General features: G+C 29.4%; 1 non-coding gene across 1 annotated transcript; it reads right to left on the bottom strand.

Annotated features, from left to right (window-relative positions):
- Positions 1-14,884: 14,884 nt before the first annotated feature.
- Positions 14,885-14,958, bottom strand: TRNAW-CCA. The gene has a single exon. It is a non-coding gene; the product is annotated as a tRNA-Trp (tRNA).
- Between the last annotated feature and the right edge of the window lie 4,802 nt (positions 14,959-19,760).

Genomic DNA, 19,760 nt, shown 5'->3' with positions numbered 1-19,760 from the left:
AATATAATAAAAAAAATGGAAATTCAAATATATAAAATATATGTCTAATTAGAGATAAACTTAATTTTAATTTACCGCAAAATGTCTTTCACATAAAATTCTATAACAATAAAAAACTATACTAATTCTATGGCAGTTCCAAAAAAGCGCACGTCTATATCAAAAAAACTTATTTGGAACACTTTATGGAAAAAGAAGGGATATTTTACAGGATTAAAAGCTTTTTTAAATACAAAAATATGAATATAAAATTTATATAGAATATAAGATTCAGTTATGAATTTAGGATATTTACATTCTATATTATGATATTTACATTCAATATTTAATAGATTCTAATAGAATTCTTTAAAATTATTTTATTGAATGTTTAGTAAACAAATATTGTGTTTTAATTGATTCTTTGAATCTCGACAATTACTAAAATTGGGTTATTATGGTTTAGAGTAAGTCGCTATGGTGAAATTGGTAGACACGTTGCTCTTAGGAAGCAGTGCTAGAGCATCTCGGTTCGAGTCTGAGTAGCGGCATCTTATCTTCTAAAAAAAGTTCCTATAAAGAATTATTATTTCTATTCCAAGTATTTCTATTTTTTCATTCTATATGGTATTTTCCACTTTAGAGCATATATTAACTCATATATCCTTTTTGGTCGTATCTATTTTAATTTCAATTCATTTGATAACCTTATTATTAGGCAATGAAATCATAGGATTATACAATTTGTTCAAAAAAGGCATGATAGTAACCTTTTTCTGTATCACAGGATTGTTAGTTACTCATTGGATTTTTTTCAGGCCATTTACCATTTAGTAATTTATATGAATCTTTAATATTTAGTTCATGACTTTTTCTATCTTTTATATGGCTCTTTGCTTCAAAAAAAAAATGACTATTTCAATACAATAATAACACCAAGTATTCTTTTACCCAAGACTTTGCTACTTCGGGTCTTTTAACCATAATGCATGAATCCTTAAAATTAGTGCCTGCTTTACAGTCCCATTGGTTAATGATGCACGTAAGTATGATGATATTGGGTTATATAATCTTTTATGTGAATCATTAATATCAGTGGCTATTTTAGTCATTACATTTCAAGAACTCATACAAATTCTTGGTAAAAGCAAGACTTTGTTTTTTTTAATGAATCCTTTTCTTTTGCTGAAATCAAATATATGAATACGAATGATAAAAAGAATATTTTACAACAAAATCCTTTTCCGTTTTATTCGTTATATAGAAATTATTATAAATATCAATTTATTCAACAATTGGATCGTTGGGGTTACCGTACTATTAGTCTAGGTTTTATCTTTTTAACAATAGGTAATATATCTGGAGCAGTATGGGCTAATGAGGCATGGGGATCATATTGAAATTGGGATCCAAAGGAAACTTGGGCTTTTATTACTTGGACTATTTTTGCAATTTATTTACATACTAGAAAAAAAATTGGAATATAGAAATTCTTCAATAGTGGCCTCCATGGGCTTTCTTATAATTTGGATATGTTATTTAGGAATAAATCTTTTAGGAATAGGACTACATAGTTATGGTTCATTTACACCTAATTAATTCAAAAAAAATTCACAAATATTGGGAACATTCTATAGAATAAGAAAAAAAAACTCCCAATAAAATGATTAAGACCCCATTGAATCAAGTAATGTAATATTGATTCAAGGGGTTCTCACAAACAACAAAAATATTCAATTAGAATTCAATTTCATTTTTATGTAATTAAGAAAATACAAAAAGAAATCCATTTTTTTATTGTGCATCAGATTGATTTCTATTTTTTTCTTTTTCATTTATTCCCAAAAACTATCTATAAAAAATGAGAGAGAATAGCTTCAACCTTGTCAGCCGAAAATGAAAAAATAAAATCTGGATAAATGCCAATACTTATTACAAGTATAAGGATAGAAATTGAAATAAATAATTCTCGTGGCCTCGAATCAAAAAATAAAAATTTTGTTTATTAAAAAGCTTGTATCCATAAAACATTTGACATAAGATAGATAATAAATAAATAGGAGTTAATAGCATTCCAATTGCAGTTACAAAAGTTATGAGTATTTTTGTGATGAAAAGATATTTTTGATTGGTAATTATTCCCAATAATACTTTAAATTCTGCAACAAAACCGCTCATGCCCGGTAATGCAAGAGAAGCCATCGATAAGGTAGTGAAAATCGTGAATATTTTTGGCATTGGGATAGCCATTCCACCCATTTCATCGAGATAAAGAAGACGTAGTCTATCATAACTAGTTCCCGCCAAGAAAAAAAGGGCAGCACCAATAAATCCGTGAGAGATTATTTGTAAAATAGCCTCATTCAGCCCTGTCTCGCTTATAGAACCAATTCCTAAAATTAAGAAACCCATATGAGAGACCGAGGAATAAGCTATTCTTTTTTTATGTTGCGTTGACCAAGAGATGTTGAAGTTGCATAGATTATTTGAATGGAACCTAATAACATTACCAGGGACAAAATATAGAATGAGCGCGAGATAATAATTCCATATTAATTCGAACCAACCCATATGCTCCCATTTTTAATAATATTTCGGCTAAAAGCATACAAGTGCTGTAATGCGCCTCTCCATGGGTATTAGGTAACCATGTATGTAAGGGTATAATTGGTGATTTGATAGCAAAAGCAATAAGAAATCCCATATAGAAGATAATATCCAGTGCCACAGGATATGATTGATTAGTTAATGATTCAAAATTTAATGTTGGTTCATTAGAACTATAGAAACCTATACCAATAATTCCCAGTAATAAAAAAAACAGAATTTCCCGCAGTGTACAAAATAAACTTTGTAGCTGAATACAAACGTTTTTTTCCACCCCACATAGATAAAAGTAGATAAACGGGAATTAATTCTAATTCCCACATGATGAAAAAAAGTAAAATGTCTTAAGAAGAAAATGTTCCTAGTTGACCACTATACATTGCTAACATTAGAAAATAGAATAATTTAGATTCTCGAGTAACTGATTGAGCTGATAACGTAGCTAACGTAGTGATAAATCCCGTTAATAAAAGGGGTCCTAGAGAGAGTCGATCTATTCCGAATCTGTAGTAAAAGTCAAAAAAATGGATCCATTTATAATTTTCTATCAATTGGATTAGTGGATCATCTAATTCCAAATCATAACAAAATAAATAGGTTATTAGAAGGAGATCTATGAAACATATACAATAAGTATACCATTTAATTGTCTTATTTCCTTTATGGGGAAATAAGACAATTAAAGAACCTCCGACTATTGGCAAAACTACAACTGTTGTTAACCAAGGAAAATAATTTGTGATAAAAATAAGATATACTTAGACTACAAAAACCCGGGCTCAAAATATTTTTTTATTTTGAGCCCGGGTTTTTTCCAGTAAAAAAAAGTACTTGTATGTGGTTCTTTTTGAAACGTATCAATAAGCTAGACCCATGCTTCAAGTTGTTTCATGCAATAAATAAACTTTAACACTTAAGAAATCCGTCGGACAGGCGGATTCACACCTCTTACAACCAACATAGTCCCCTGTTCTTGGGGCAAAAGCAATTTGTTTAGCTTTACATTCGTCCCAAGGTATCATTTCTAATACATCTGTTGGGCAGGCTCGTACACATTGAGTACATCCTATACATGTATCATAAATCTTTACTGAAAGTGGCATTGGAACATAATCCTTGAACATAAAAATTCAACATTTTCAATCTAGTAAATTGGTAACCAATTATATATATCTATATATGATATATATATATATATATATATATATATTTATATATATATATATATATACCAGATGAATCAATGATTTATAATAATTTTGCTACTAAAAATATATTTATAGATTAATAACTAATAAGAGATTAGAACCAAGATACTTTGATTTCTTATCTTTGTTTTCGTAAACATGATTAAAAAGGATATATCATTTATGCTAATTTGAATGGATTATATAGTACATACTATTCAAAATTAGACTTTTTTTTTATGAATAATACCATTTATTCAACAAATTTGATTGATTGATACGGGTTGATTTTCTATTACGATATATTGAGGAAACAATAGTTGGTCCGATAGCTGCTTCAGCGGCTACAACAGATATAACAAAAATTGAAAAAATATTTCCTTTTAGTTGTCGCCTATCCAAAAAATCAGAAAAGGTTACGAGATTTATATTAATTACATTTAATATAAGTTAAGATACATAAGGGCTCTAACCATATTTGGCTCGTGATCAATCCATAGATACCTATAGAAAATAAATAAGCACTCAAAACAAGTGTATGCTCAAATATCATTGACCAACTCCTTTTCAATTGTTATTCATTTCGATCTGAATATGAATTCAACAGATTTTATTGCCTAACATAATAAGTCTAAAATAAAATCAAGTATTTGCAAAAAGATTTTATACTTTATAAATAAATATTCTTTTTCGTTAACATATAATTCAACAAATAAGAAATGTAATAAATTCTAACAAAATGTAATTTATATTATTTTATTAGTTCAAAAACTTTATTATTGGCGAGCCAAAAAAAATTGCACCTATTAAAGCAACTAAAAGAATTATTGAAATTAGTTCAAATGGAAGAAAAAATTTCTCGATAAATGAATTCCAATTTGTTGACTAGTACTTATCAAATCTTGCTCTAAAATCTGATTGGGTCTTGTCGTCCAAATAATTTTGTGCCATGATGTCTCTAGAATAGTAGTTATTTGTGAAAGAAAGATACCGGTACAAACCATCAAAGTAATTCCATCCCCAACAGTCCAAACACGAAAATTCTGGTAATAGTCCGAACCATTCATAAACATCACAACAAATATTGTTAAAACATTTATAGCGCCTACGTAAATAAGTAGTTGTGAGGCAACTACGAAATGGGAGTTTGATAAAATATAGAATAAAGATACACAAACAAGTACTAATCCCAATGAAAAAGCAGAAAAAATCGGATTCGTAAAGAATACTACTCCTAGACTTCCTAATATGAGACCTGATCCAAGAAAGATTAAAATAAAATCATGTAGCGATTCGGACAAATCCATTATATGTAAAATAAAAGATAAATAGAAATTTCATGACCTTATTGATATGACCAGGAAAAAACTTGTTAAGTACGAAAATTATCTGTGCATAGAAATTCACCAAATCCTAAGATAAGATATGTGAATTGTTATTAGGTACAGTTGTTATAGAATCAATGTAATTTCATTCTTTTCTTTATGCCAAAGAGTCATTTCAAAAAAAAAGAATATTTTTTTATTCTATATATAGAGAAATTCAATTATTTTTGTGAAGAATTTGAAATCATTTTATTTGAATTGTTCGAATTGTATAATCATCAATTACTGATACTGGTAAACGACCCAAAGAATTAGATTATAATTCAATTCGTGGCGATCATAAGTTGAAAGTTCATATTCTTCAGTCATTGATAACAATTTGTTGGACAATACTCACTATAGTTACCACAAAATATACAGATTCCAAAATCAATACTGTAATTAAGCAACCGTTTTTTTCGAATATCAGTTTCTAGTTTTCAATCAACAATGGGTAGATCTATAGGACAGACACGAACACATACTTCACAAGCAATGCATTTATCAAATTCAAAATGTATTCGACAGTGAAAACGTTCTAATGAGATTATTTTTCATAAGGATATTGAATAGTTACGGGTAACCTATTTGCGTGAGATAAGGTAATCATGAGACCTTGACCAATATATCTAGCAGCTCATATTATTTGTTCACTATAATTTATGAATTAAGTTACCAGAAGAAACATATCGTGAATAGCTTTGAATATTTTTTTCTTTCTCTTGTTTAAAACAAGTTCTGAATTTTGAATATAGAAGGTCCACATTTTTTTTACAGTGAAAACAGTTGAGACAACGTTGTTAATAATAGATTACCAAGAGAAATGGGTAAAAGAAACTTCCACCCTAGATTTAATAATTGATCTATTCGTAGCCTAGGCAAAGTCCATCTTCTTGTGATAGAAACGAATATGAATAAATAAGTTTTAACTAGTGTAATAAAGATACCAATTATCGTTACAAAAACTATGTATGTTTTATTTATTTGAAAAAATTAGAAACGAAGATGTACAGAATAGAGAAATTTGAACCACCAAAATAAAGAACTATTACAAATAAGGAAGAAACAAATAGGTTTAAATAGGAAGCAACATAAAATAAATCAAATTTTATACCGGAATATTCGGTTTGATAACCCGCTATTAGTTCTTCTTCCGCTTCTGGTAAATCAAAAGGTAATCTTTCACATTCTGCTAGGGAAGAGATTAGAAAAACGAGGAAACCCATAGGTTGCCGCCACAAATTCCATCCCCAAAAACCATATTTGGATTGTGCATCAACTATATCAACTGTACTTAAACTGTTAGATAATACTAGTCGGTGATGACATTACTGTTACCATCTCTATTACAGAACCGTACATGAGATTTTCATCTCATACGGCTCCTTTAAAGCCTTAAAAAAATATAAGAACCCGGCCGATTATTTCTCCCTTGATATATCCCTAAGATAGATAAGATTCTATTTTCTCGAACGGTTCTGAATTAGACCCATTGAATTCTGTCTGTTCTAAAAATTTTTTTTAAATGAACACACACTTATTTAAAAAATAAAAACATTTGCACATTTATTGAATTTCTTTAGATAAATAAAAATACAAAAGGTATTTCTGAATTGATCTTATCCTTTAAAAAATTCAAAATTAAATTTGTTGAGTAATAACTTAATTTCATTTTTGCATAAAATACTCTTTTAAAATTATCAAGAACTCCCACATCATTTTCGATTCTGAAAAATAATTCTATGTTCTTTTTTTAAATTATGATTATCTCCAAAAATGTGGAGTATATAAGACAAAAAGAAAAAGGAGATCACTTTTACCTCTTATCTTATTCCTTTTTGTGCAAGCAAAAGGGGACTTCAAAAGGATTATTTTGTTCCTGATAGTTATTTATTCAATCAATGGATGGAAGTACACTCTAGATCGGAATTGGGGGAGTACTGCCTTATTTTTTCTACCAACTTCAAGTCCCCATTAGTATTCTTTTTATATTATACATAAATTGGATAATTTAAAAAGAAATATATGTTACTAATCTTTTGTGTATTTTGGTGTTTCTAGCCATCCATTAATTTTTTATTATATTAATCCCTTTTTTTAATTTTGTTAATATATGTATTCTAATTCATACAAATGATATTGAAAATTTGAAAAAGGTTAGTCTTTTGCGTCCGCTTCAAGACAGGATTACTAATCAACAAATCTTGGGAAAAATAACCACTTCTATACATAGAATATAATATATATAGAATCTAATTCTAGAATTTCATTGATTTTTTCACCTTATTCTTATACATAGAAAATTAGACTCGATATCTTTACTGCAATTTCAAATCATCATACTTTCTCTATAAGTAATAGAGTCTTCTATAAATTATATTCAAAAAAAGCTGTTTTATTGCACTCATATAACTATCTGATTCAATTATTCAATCCAAATGCGAAAAGAATATATATATTCTTTATAGATTTATTTTGTACTTTAAATATAAGGAGAGGTTTATAAGAAATAGTATCAAAAAATTTATGTCTCAACGAAGCACACATAGAGATATCGATAACACACATAAAGTTAATGGTATTTCATAACTAATTGATTGAGCAGCTGCTCGTAGACCACCCAAAAAGGAATATTTATTATTTGACCCATATCCTGACATAAGAAGTCCAATGGGGACAATACTCGAAATAGCAATCCATAAAAAAACACCAATATTCAGATCAGATAAAACAAAGTTATAGCTAAAAGGAATTATTGAATAGCTTATTATAATGGATATGATTGAGATAGATGGGCCGAAACTAAATAAACGAATATCTCCTCTAGATGGAATAAGATTCTCTTTAAAAAGTAATTTTGTTTCGTCTGCTAGAGCTTGAAGAACTCCAAAAGGACCGGTGTATTCAGGTCCAATAAGCTGTTGTATTCCTGCAGATATTTCTCTTTCTAACCATACAATTGCTAGTACACTTATAGTAATTCCTAATATCAAAATAAAAATAGGTACAAATACCCAAAGAATTCCATATATCTCTTTCAAAAATTGCAATCTGAAAAAAAAATGTATATCTTGTATTTCTATTAAATCAATTATCATTTCAACGATCAACTTCTCCCATAATAATATCTATGCTACCTAGTATTGTCATAATATCGGCCAATTTCATTCTTTTAACTAATTGAGGAAGAATGTGCAAATTTATAAAACCAGGCGAGTGAATTTTCCATCTCCAAGGAAAACCATTTTGATCCCCTATTAGAAAAATCCCTAATTCTCCCTTGGGGGCTTCAACTCTTACATAAAGTTCTTGTTTTCGCAATTCAAAACTCGGAGACGATTTTTTACTAATAAATCGATACTCAAACTCATTCCATTCTGGCTCTTTTTCTCTATCAAAGCAGCGGATTTCTAAATTTTTATATGGACCGCCGGGAAGTCCTTCCAAAGCCTGTTGAATAATTTTTATGGATTTTATCATTTCACCAATTCGAACTAAATAACGAGCTAATGAATCTCCTTCTTTTTGCCATTGAACTTCCCAATGAAATTCTTCGTAACATTCATAATTATCCACTTTACGTAGATCCCATTGTATTCCGGAAGCCCGAAGCATCGGTCTTGATAAACCCCAATTAATAACTTCTTTTACATCAACAACACCGACACCCTTAACCCGTTCTAAAAAAATAGGATTTCGCATAATAAGTTTTTGATATTCAGCAATACTTGTTAAAAAATAATCGCAAAAATCATAACATTTATCTATCCAACCATAAGGTAGATCAGTTGCTACCCCTCGGATACAAAAAAAATTATGCATCATTCTCATACTTGTGGCAGCTTCAAATAGATCATATATTAATTCTCTTTCTCTGAAAATATAGAAAAAAGGTGTTTGTGCACCAATATCTGCCATAAAAGGTCCTAGCCATAGTAGGTTAGAAGCTATACAGCTTAACTCCAACATTATTACTCGGATATAGCTGGCTCTTTTAGGTACTTGAATATTTCCCAATTGTTCTGGTTCATTTACAGTTATTGTTTCTGTGAACATTGTAGCTAAATAGTCCCAACGTGTTACATAAGGCAGATATTGTATAATTGTTCGGTTTTCCGCTATTTTTTCCATTCCTCAGTGTAAATAACCCAATATCGGTTCACAATCAATAACATCCTCACCATCTAGAGTAACAATAAGTCTAAGAACACCGTGCATTGATGGGTGGTGAGGCCTCATATTGACTATCATGAAGTCCTTTCTTTTCGTTGAGATATTCATAGGTTTTTCCTCAATTTATTCTTTTATGAATCGCTGAAAAAAAAAGTTCATCCAAATTCAAGATCTAATAAATCGAATAATTGAAAATTACTCTTCAATTTAACGAATTTGTGACTGTCGAATATTAAACTGATTGATTAATTTTTTATACCGTATTCCATCTTTCTTTGACAAATAAGATAGTAATCTTTGCCATTTTCCCAAAATTTTACGTAAACCTGTTTGGGATGAGTAGTCTTTTCGGTGCAATTCAAAATGTGAAGTAAGTCTTCGTATTCTATTGGTAAATTTGAATATTTGAAATTCAACCAATCCCTATGAACGACCAATTATCTTCATTGGGGATTTCCTGGAAAAAATCATCGAATTATTCTCAAAATACCTATGAACGAGATTAAATTTATCAGAATAATAACAGGAGTTCAAGAAAGAAGTATTTTGACTCGTACTCTTACTTATGAGAGTATCGTTTATATGAAACAATAGAACATGGGTTTATTCCCTTGACTCATATTGAAGATAATTTGACTCCACTAGAAATTGCAAATAGAGCTGGCGAATTAGCTCTTTTTTAGGTGTACCGCTTCTGTATTGATGAAAATTGGACTTAACTAGAAATAAAATTGCACAAAAAGTTTCAGCATTGTCCTATTTATTTAGTGTACTGATTGAAATATTTTGAAAAAAAAACTGTTTTTTCAAAATATTTCAATTTTTATTTTTATAGATGGGACATTTTTTGATTTCGAAATTTGAATATTATAGTCATAACTCGAAGTGCTCCTTGGTGTATTTCTAAAAAGAATCCTTTTTTCTTCGAATCTTAGCAATTAATATCCTTTCGAAACAATATTTTTTTCTTCATTGGATTGGAATTGACTGTGAATTCTTTTGATTTCTTATTCGATTTATGTATTCTTTTTTCTCAATTAAAGAAGGCAAAAGGCTAACTTCCGAAGTTTAAGTCAAAAAAATGATAAAATACAATCTAGATTTATCTAGAAGCTCTATAACTTGTAATGAAGCTTATACTTGATAGAAAAGTTATTATCATATAGAGTTGACGAAAGAGATGAAGTTAAGTTCATTAAAGACGAAAAGTGAAAAAAAAAGCATTCCCCTTCTATATCTTACATCTATAGTCTTTTTTCACTAGTGTATCTCTTTCACATTTAAGAAATATAATTTGTTTCTTTATTCTAAGCAGTTATTCTATTCTTGGTACTCAAGAACTTGTTCTTATTAACTCTTTGGTTCGAGAATTTATATATAATTTAAGTGACACAATAAAAGCTTTTTCTATTCTTTTATTAACTGATTTATGTATAGGATTCCATTCAACCCATGGGTGGGAACTACTTTTTGGCTTCGTTATAAAGATTTTGGATTTGCTCAAAATGATCTAATTATATTTGGTCTTGTGTCCACTTTTCCATTCATTTTAGATACAATTTTAAAATATTGGATTTTCCGTTATTTAAATCGCATATCTCCATCACTTGTAGTGATTTATCATTTAATGAATGATTGACAGAAAAACCGATTTACTTCAGTGAATTTCAAGTTTTTATCTAAAAAAGATAATTTTTATTTTTCCCCTCTTTAAAAAAAAGTTAAATAAAAATGGGGTTCCCACCTTGGATACGGAACTATGCGAGTGACCTACCTAATCTTATTGTAGAAATTTTCAAGATCAATGATTAGACCATGCAAACTAGAAATTCTTTTTCTTGTATAAAGGAAGGGATTACCCGATCCATTTCTATATCGGTCATGATATATATAATAATTCGAGCACCCTTTTCAAATGCATATCCAATTTTTGCACATCAAGGTTATGAAAATCCCCGAGAAGCAACTGGTCGTATTGTCTGTGCCAATTGCCATTTAGCTAATAAGGCCGTGGATATTGAGGTTCCACAAGCGGTACTTCCTGATATCGTATTTGAAGCAGTTGTTCGAATTCCTTATGATATGCAAGTGAAACAAGTTCTAGCTAATGGTAAAAAGGGAACTTTGAATGTGGGGAATGTTCTTATTTTACCGGAAGGTTTTGAATTGGCACCCCCGATCGTATTTCGCCTGAGATTAAAGAGAAGATAGGCAATATGTCTTTTCAAAACTATCGCCCTACAAAAAAAAAAATATTCTTGTAGTAGGCCCTATTCTTGGTCAGAAATATAATGAAATCATGTTTCCTATTCTTGCCCCAGATCCGGCTAGTAAAAGAGATATTCATTTCTTAAAATATCCTATATATGTAGGCGAGAACAGGGGAAAGGGCCATATTTATCTTGACGGGAGCAAGAGTAATAATAATGTTTATAATGCTACAACAACAGGTATAGTCAAAAAATCATACAAAAAGAAAAAGGGGGATACGAAATCACTATAGTAGATGCATTAGATGAGCGTGAAGTGATTGATATTATACCTCCAGGACCAGAACTTCTTGTTTCAGAAGGTGAATCTAACAATTTGATCAGCCATTAACAAGTAATCCTAATGTCAGTGGATTTGGTCAGGGGGATGTGGAAATAGTACTTCAAGATCCATTACGTGTTCAAGGTCTCTTATTCTTCTTGGCATCTATTACTTTAGCACAAATCTTTTTAGTTCTTAAGAAGAAACAATTTGAGAAGGTTCAATTGTTTGAAATGAATTTTTAGTTCCGCGTATTTATCAACGTATTAAACTCGTAAAAATAACTCAATTTTTTGATAATTTTTGTAATTATATTCTGTATAATATATGTATAATAGAATATATATATATATATATATATATATATATATATATATATATTCTAATATGGAAAGTTACTCTAAGGGGGATTCTTTGTTTTTTCTTTTTTTTTCTTTGTCCATTCTTATTCCTTCTTGTTTGTGTTGAAATAGAAATATTCTAAAATATCAATAAAATACTATTTTTGAATCCCTTCCTGAAAAATCCTATATCTTAGTTTCTCTTTTTTCCAACTTAAAATCTTTCTGCCAGATAATCTTTTATGGTATATAAATAATATGTAGTGAACAAATAAAAAAATAATGAAAAAGAATGAAATGGAATTTTTTGAAACATCGGAAGAAGTAGTCATTTATATGAAAAAAATTAGAATTCTTAAGAACTCAAGTGGGATCCACTTGCATTCGTCAAAGAAAGAGTGGATCCTTGTTCAGTTCTTACACTTTCATTTCCAAACCCAAATAGAATACGATTACTACAGAGATGAGCCTAATCCAGAATATGAACCATAAAAGAAAATACCAATTAAACCGATCACAGTAATACCAGTTACAATACCTATTATCCAAAGAGGAATTCTTCCAGTAGTATCGGCCATTTATCCCATTTTCCTCCACATTTAATCACGTAGTCAGTCATGCTAAATACATTAACAAACAGTCATAGATAATTATGAAATGATATCCTTCCGAATGGGATAAAAGAATTCTTAATATATATATATATATATATATATATATATATATATATATATTATATTGACTATTCCTATTTCTTCTATTATTTCTAATTAATTGAAGAAATAATTTGAAAATAAAACAGCAAGTACAAAAATAAGTAATAACCCCCAGTAGAGACTGGTACGATTCAATTCAACATTTTGTTCATTTAGGTTTGATTGTGTCATAGCTCTATAATTCAAATTAAATTTATCGTTGGATGAACTGCATTGCTGATATTGATCCCAAAAAAGAAACAGTGGGTACCGCTAGTCCGTGAACAACTATCTATCGTACTGTAAAATTGGATAGGTCCTATCTATGGTCATTGGAGCTTCCTAAAAAGATCTACTAAATTCATCAAGTTGTTCCAAAGGATCAAAATGGCCAGTTATTAATGGAATTCCTTGTCGGTTCTCTGTAAAATACTCGTTTGGGCAAGGACTTCCAAATCCATCGTAAGCTAGACCTGTACTAACAAATAACAAACCTGCAATGAATAGGGAGGGTATAGTAATGCTATGAATAATCCAGTATCGGATACTAGTAATAATATCAGCAAAAGAACGTTCTCCTGTGCTTCCAAACATCTTGAACTCCACATATTCTTGTACAGTCAAAAGGGGGGATCGAGTCCATAAAAGGCGAGATCAGTAAGGCGAAATTTACTGAAATAGAATCCTTGTTAGATCGTCCATTTTGTACCAACGGTGTCTTTTGAGTATACCGAATCAGTATAACTATCCTTCTTCTAACAGAGCAATGAAATTTCACAATTAGTGTAAAATTTTAGTACTAGATTTTTTTTCTTCTTTTTTCATTGATTGTCTCTATGTAGTCAAAAATCTGATAGAACATTTTGCAAAGTTTGGGTATATAAAATTTTTAAAGTAATAGTATAAAAGGAAGGTTCTTAACATTTCAAATTATTAGTTTTGGATTAGAAACTAAAGATCCATTAAAATCGGAATATGAGAAAAGGGTTTCTAATAATTCATAAAGTAGATATTCTATTTTAATAATTCAATTATTGCCAAATCAATAAATATATTTTTTGTGGTTGTTGAAGATCTTTTTTTCTATTTTCTTCTATATTAATTCAAAGTGAAATAAAATGAAATAACAAAGTTATTATTCTTTGTTTGAATATTCATAATTTTTCTTTTCTTTTCCAATATAAACAGAATTCTATTGGATATTTATAGAATAATACTAAATATTTTATTTAGATCAGTTTACTTAATTCCTGAGTTAATTAAGAAGTCTGTTGATTTGAAATCACAGAATGGGTTGATGTAACAGATGAGGAATTTATTTCTAAATTATGTTACTCTATTTCTTTTTTTTTTTCATCTCTAATAATTGAATTTATTGAGGAATTGCCAATTTTGAATTGTATCTTTCAAGTAGGATTTTTATCTTCTTTTTTCTCTCAAAATGGAAATTTAGGGAAGTGCTTTATAAACATATGTATAAAAGAACGAACATATTTCATTTAGTTTCTATATGCCCACTATCACTAGTTATTTTGGTTTTTTACTATCGGTTTTAATTATAACCTCGTCTCTATTTATTGGTCTTAGTAAAATACGACTTATTTGATTTGTAATTTTGAGAGGAATAGTAAATTTTGGTATAAGACATTCTAGAATTCCTTACTATGTCAATTTACAATTCTTGATCGTTGAGATTTATGATCAATACAGATTTATGTTTAAGGCTAGATATTACCTTTCTTTTACTTTTCGAACACATAAAAATGATTGAAGTTTTCTATTTGGAATCGTGTTAGGTTTAATTCCTATTACTTTGGTTAGATTATTTGTAACTGCATATTTACAATACCGACGAGGTGATCAGTTGGATCTTTGATTCATTAATGTCTCTTTTTTTGTGATTCCCTATTTATTTAGTTTAATCCTAATCGACAAGGATAAAATTCAAACTTTCTTTTGAATGTTCAATTATTTCAGTGTAATTATCAGGCGAACAATACTAGAATCACGCTCTATAGGATTTGAACCTACGACATCGGGTTTTGGAGACCCGTGTTCTGCCGAACTGAACTAAGAGCGTTTTGTTTTCATAAAATTATATGATCCAAATCCATTTTGCATATAGATATTCAGTATGTATGTTCAATTGGAATTCGTCTTCACAAGTTCCTGGTTTATTGCTCATCTCATAGAATATGGAATATCATAGAATAAAGAATATCATGGAATAAGTAATTGTTAGGGTTAGGGATGACAGGATTTGAACCCGTGACATTGTAAAGAATCTTTGTCTTGTTTTCCATTTGTTTATAGTGTTATTATAAAGAATCTTTGTCTTGTTTTCCACATTTTTCTCTGTTGATATATATCAACAGAGAAAAAAATACTTAAATAATAAAAAGAAAGGAGGATTTGAAATGCGAGATCTAAAAACATATCTTTCCGTGGCACCAGTAGTAAGTACTTTATGGTTCGGGCTTTGGCGAGTCTATTGATAGAGATCAATCGTTTTTTTCCAGATGCATTGATATTCCCCTTTTTTTAATTTTAGTTATTGACACGGGAAGGGGTGAAGAAGATGAAAAGTCCAATTATATATTAAATATGTGTAATTAACCTACTCTTCTTCTTTTGTAGGAAAGATAAAGACGAAAGATTAAATTGGCCTCATTGAAATTCGGAGTGACACTCGGGATCGGGATCTGGTCCAGGCTTCAATGGAATTGAATTATTAATTCAATTCCTATGAAAGAGAAAGTGAAAGCAGAAATCCATAGGTTGGGCAACAATATCATAAAAAATACCTAAAAAAAACGAAAATACTGGCAATTTGGAACGAAATAGTTACAGATTCTTGTATTCTTTTTGTACTATCTTTTTTGTACTAGATTCAATTAAATTGGAACGAAATCTTTCATAATTTTCGAATTCTTCTTTTTATCTTATCTTAGTTGTTTTCATCTTTTCTTAGATTCGAATCCGAAAAGAGTTATAAGTGAATTAAAAACCCAAAGGAGGGTCATGTCCAAGGGTAAAGATATCTGAGTAAGTGTTCTTTTGGAAGGTACTGGTTGTGATAAAAAGAGTCTAAATAAGGATTAAAGCGGTATTTATAGATAGATTACTAACAAGAATCGACACAATACGCCTAATCGATTGGAATTGAGAAAATGATGTCCCCGTCATTATATAACAACATATGCTAAAGAAGAAAGAAAAACAAATCCTTTATTATAATTATATTTCTTGAAATCAATGTTATTTTTGGAATAGGAATAAATAAACTATGGAAAAATCTAAGCGACTCTTTATTAAATCCAAGCGATCTTTTCGTAGACGTTTGCCCCCGATTCAATCGGGGGACTGAATTGATTATAAAAACATGGGTTTAATTTGTTGATTTATTAGTGAACAAGGAAAAATATTATCTAGACGTGTAAATAGATTGACCTTAAAACAACAACGATTAATTACTATTGCTATAAAACAAGCTCATATTTTATCTTCGTTACCTTTTCTCAATAACGAAAAAAAATTAGAAAAAAGCGAGTCGACTGCTAAAATTACTCCTTTAAGAAAAAAAAATAGAAATTCAAAATTCGAAATCCAATTTGAATTTAGATTTGAATTAAACATGGATTGATGTTTTGTTCAAATTAGGATAATTCCATTTGATTTTTTTGTTGGAATAAAAAAGATAATAGGTAACGAAGAATAATTTTTTAAGCATGGTTGTTTATTTTGATAGCTTTATCATATGATAAAGCTATCAAAATAAACAAATTTCTAGTCTATACCTTCCTGTAGTAAATAAGGTGTTTTAAGTTTTTATGATATTATCGACAATCATAAAAAGATAATTCACTTTTAATATGGCAATTTGTGCAGCTATTTTACGATTAAGAAGCAATTGCTTAGTGTATAGACTATTAATTAAATTATTATAAATATAAGATACTTTTTGATTCTCACAAATTACTGCATTTATTCGACTAATCCATAAACCATGAAAATCTCTTTTTTTCCTATCTCTATCCCGATGAGCTGAAACTAAAGCTTTCAATTTCTGTTGGGTAATAGTTCACGTAAGTCTTGAATGAGCTCCGCAAAAACTTGATACGAATAAACAAATTTTTGTCCTCCGCTTTTAATTTTTTAGTTATTCTTTTTTCCTTCCTAGTCTATTAATAACAAAAATGGATTCTTCCGATGTATAAAAAAAATTCCAACGGCTCTTGCTACTATAACCGCCCCAACCACGATTTTTTATATTAAACATTTAACCTCAAAATCAGAAATTGTATAGATACTAGATATCAAATAAAATAAAAATAGTAAATGAAATAGGACACATATTTTGATAATGAATTTGTGGGTTCCTTCATTTCTATGATTTTTTTAGAAATGACCAGGTCCTCTCTATACACCGGAGCCTTTTTATTTTCATTTTTGATTCATTTAATGAATGTTATTGTTAACTTGTACAGTTCACACTTTGTGGCTATACTAATGCAATATTGAGTAAGTAGGTTTTTCACAACGAAATCTAATTATATAGTAACGGTATTTAATCATGAAAATTTGCTGGGTAGCTGACCCTCTTATTCCATTCTTACAAAATCCATCAAAATACATTCATTAAGGACATACTTTATTTTAATTGAAATAGTATTTTCTCCGCTTAACGGGTAACTTTTTTTGTTACCGATGGGAAAGTCCTTCTCATATGAAATTGCAAATTTGTATTATTGGTTTTGCACCAATCGAAACCATAAATTTGATACAAGATAGAAGAATGTAAGAATTATATAATTATATAGAAAAGAATTATATATTAAGTTAAGATAATGTGAATGTAGTTTTTGCATTCACACTATCTTAACTGATTACCAATACTGAAAATTTTAATTTGTTTTTTCTTAGTATTTAAGCTGAACGAGTCGCACATACACCTTGGTACACGTTCCTCGATGTTGAGGGCATCCCCGAAGAGCTGGGGATTTTGTGATGTTTCGGATTGGCTATCTTGTGTTTCTAATAAGTTGTTTCATAGTTGGCATGGTAAGTCGTACTATATATATCTATATTTTTGTATAATGAGCAGGTTTATATCTATCCTAACCGTGAATTACTTATATTCTATATTCCTTATTTATATATTCTATATTCCTTATTTATAGCCTATATTAATTATATATAGTATATTAGTAGATTAACTCTGAGAGATTTTATTTTAAAATGTAAAGTAAGAAAGAGTAAACAATTAAATTTCCAATCCTATATTTAATTAGAATAACCTTTGCCACCAATTTTTTATTCAACTGCTACAAGATCTACAATTCCATGAGTTTGGGCTTCTGCTGCTGACATAAAAACATCCCTTTCCATGTCTTCCGATATAACCCATAAAGGTTTTCCCATTCTTTGTACATAAACCCTTGTGATAGTTTCACGCATTTCAGTAGCTCTTCCGCTTCCAGGACAAATTCTCCCGCTTGTGCCTCATAAAAAGAACTAGCAGGTTGGTGGATCATTACCCTGATTATATCACTTAAGTAGTATTTCCCTTATCTTGATAAATCTTTTTAGAATTATTTTTACTATATTGGTAGATTGCTAAAGATTGTCTTTATTCCCAAAATAAAGGTAACAGAAAAGGGACAAAGACAAATAAGATAAAGGGCAAAAAGTATATTCAATAACCATACAAGCATTTTCTGTGTATTGATGCATACGGCTTTTGTACCTATGCAATTCATTTTTTCCACTATGGATAGAGTAGAGTATTTTCTTCGATGAATTTCGTTTCTACATTTACAAATTTCTTTTTTCTATCAAAGAATAAAGAAGTACAAAATCTACTAGGTCTTTTGGATTCGGATCCTTAAATAATAAACAATAGAATAACCAACTTTCTTTTATCTTTTTGAATCTATTTTTAAATACTACGATGGTTCCGTTGTTTTTTATATCATTTTGGTATTCAACAATCCAAAAGTTTCTTTTTTTTTCATATATTATGTTTTCTTCTGATTCAAATAAAAATTGTTACAAGCTTTCTGGTATGAAAAAAAAAGAGTATGCGACACTAAAATGAAACTAGGTTTCTTATAGATCATGTAAAATTGAAAATACCCTCTTTTCATGCTACTCTTTCTATATATAATTAAATGATTCAAAAAAATTGCATATGGAATTCAAAATACCATGCTATTATTACTTTGGTTTTTATGGCGAAGGTATAATATATATAGATAGATAGATATCTATTTTATATATTCTCAAAGAAAGAATCATTGGCGCCAAGCGTGAGGAAATGCAAGACATTTGGTAATTGTGCCTCCTGCCCCAAAAGAAAGGATCCCATTGAAGCAACTAATCCCAGACATACTGTCTGTACATCTGGTTGTACAAATTGCATAGTATCATAAATAATTATTCCAGGTATTACCCACCCCCAGGAGAGTTTATAAACAGAGATAATTCTTTATTCTCTTTCTCTATGCTCAGATATTTCACTATCAACATCTTGACCTAAACAAATAATCTTTCTCAATAAAGTCGATTGATTAGGATTCCATTTTTTCCTTAAAAGTCGTACATGCACCTTTTGATGCATACAGTTCTTCAAAAATTATATAAGCAAAAAAGGAATCAATGTGTCGATTTTAATCTTTATCTTTTTCTAATGGATTTCTTCGAACTAAAAAAGAAGAAGAATATACTTAATTAGTGAACTATCTTCTCATTGATGTATTGCTTTCACCGAGATCGAAGCTGAATCACATTGTAATTTTCTTATTTCTGAATGAACTTTTTCAATCTTTTAGGTTTCTTTCTACTCTGAGTAAAGATTTGCCCGATTTGGATTTGCACATATAG

Source organism: Vigna unguiculata, unplaced genomic scaffold, assembly GCF_004118075.2.
Source record: "Vigna unguiculata cultivar IT97K-499-35 unplaced genomic scaffold, ASM411807v1 contig_474, whole genome shotgun sequence".
In the NCBI taxonomy this organism is placed as follows: Eukaryota; Viridiplantae; Streptophyta; class Magnoliopsida; order Fabales; family Fabaceae; genus Vigna; species Vigna unguiculata.
Note: the sequence above shows the minus strand (reverse complement) of the source record. Positions and strands in the feature narration are given on the sequence as shown.